This window comes from Meriones unguiculatus (genome assembly GCF_030254825.1).
Source record: "Meriones unguiculatus strain TT.TT164.6M chromosome 13 unlocalized genomic scaffold, Bangor_MerUng_6.1 Chr13_unordered_Scaffold_45, whole genome shotgun sequence".
Taxonomy (NCBI): Eukaryota; Metazoa; Chordata; class Mammalia; order Rodentia; family Muridae; genus Meriones; species Meriones unguiculatus.
The window spans coordinates 2,607,050-2,608,857 of NW_026843652.1; the positions used below are offsets into that span (position 1 = coordinate 2,607,050).

Here is a 1,808-nt window from a genome sequence, read left to right on the forward strand (position 1 = left end):
TTTACTGGCCTCTACAGACACCAAACATGCACAAAGTGCCCAGATACACAGGAACAATACCTATACACATAAAATAAATAATAGAAAAAATTTAAATAAATCTTTTTGTAGAAACTACATTTCATTTTCCTATTGTGTAGGCAGGAGAGGTAATATAAAGATACAAGGATGTAGTGGTGTATACATGGACACAAAAAGCACAGCTCAGGTCTCAAAGAAAATAAAACTCAGTTTATTCTGGAGCCAAACTGAGTGACTGCCCAAGAAACATGCAGATAAGTCAGCTCAGGTTTCATGTTCTCACACTAACGTAGTTTTATGTTTATGTTTTATAGCTGCAGAATAAAGAAAACCCTAAAACCAGAGCCAATTTAAAATACACTGTCGGGTTCATCAAAGAGACAGTGACAGCAAGATGCTGGAGTCACTTCCCCAGGTCTCAGATGCTATCTGATGACATCATCAGCTTCAGGGTTGGTGGATGCTAGTGGTCTGCTCAGATAACTGATGGTTTTTATCTGTTAACTACAGGACGTTTCGTCCAACACATAGGTGGGCAAGGAAATAGCTAATGGAAGGCAAAAACGACTTCCAAGATAAGGTACAATTTGGCACTGGGCTGCAACTTTTCCATCTCTGCACATCACTGCATCTCTAAGCAATGAGTCTTTGCAGACCCAACTTCTTTCCAGAGACTCTCCTTCACAGAGGTCAGAGGACAGCTTGATGGAATGGATACCCTCCATGCACCATGTTGGTTCCAGGGATTAAACTCAATATATCAGGCCTAGCAACAAGTGCTTTTACTGACTGAGGTATCTTGATGGCTTAGTAAACAGCCTCCTTGTAATCCTCTCCATATTGAAAGGTGTGCTGGCTAATTTACATCAACTTGACATAAACTTGTGTCATTTCGAAAGAAGAACTTCATCTGAGAATATTTTCCCATCAGTCTGGCCTGTGGGAAAGTCCTGTGGTATGTTTTCTTAATTGGTAGTCCATATGGGGTCTCTTCAAGTTGCTATGGGGAGTGTCACTCTTTGGCTGTGCTGGTAATCCTGGATACTGTTACAAGGCTGGCTCCAGAAAAAAAAATCCTTCTTTCCTCTCTGCTGGGTGCTGGCTGCTTGCTGTTAAAGTGGGCAAGTTCATGAAACTTGGGAAAGTGTTGCTCGTCCTAGCTGGATGCCACTCCAGATGCAAACCCATCACTGTGAAGAATATTGGTGATGGCACCTCAGAAAGCCCTTACCCTGTCATGCCCTGATGGCTGGAATTGACCACTATCCTCAAAAAGTGACAACTGCCCAGGACCAGATGAAAACTGCTAAAAGATGAAAGGTCAAGTCCTTTGTGAAAATTTATAACTACAATCACCTTATGCCCACAAGGTAATCTGTGGACATACCCTTGGACAAGACTGTTGTCAAAAAGGATGTCTTTAGCTACACAGCTCTGAAATGCAAGGCCAGGTGGGAGGCCAAGATCAAGTTCAAAGAACAATATAAGACAGGAGAAGAGCAAATGGTTTCTCCAGAAGCTTCACTTTTAGGTATATTTTTGTTTCCATCATTAAAAATTTAAGAAGGAGGAGGAGAGTTATCCCAGCAAGTCACAAGAATCAAGACAGTAAGCAGCATTCCTCCATGCTCTCAGCTTTAGGTCCTGCCTTGAATTCTCATGAATTTCTGGCTAGTGGACTACAAAATGTCAGTTGAAGTAAACACTGTCCTTTCCAAGTTGCTCTTTGTCATGATGGTTCATCACCACAATAGAATCCCTGATTAAGACACAGCAACACAGGTAAA

General features: G+C 41.7%; 1 pseudogene; it reads left to right on the forward strand.

Moving 5' to 3' along the window:
- The first annotated feature begins 1,144 nt into the window (after positions 1 to 1,144).
- LOC132651316 (large ribosomal subunit protein eL27-like) lies at positions 1,145 to 1,552 on the forward strand (annotated as a pseudogene).
- Positions 1,553 to 1,808: the final 256 nt, after the last annotated feature.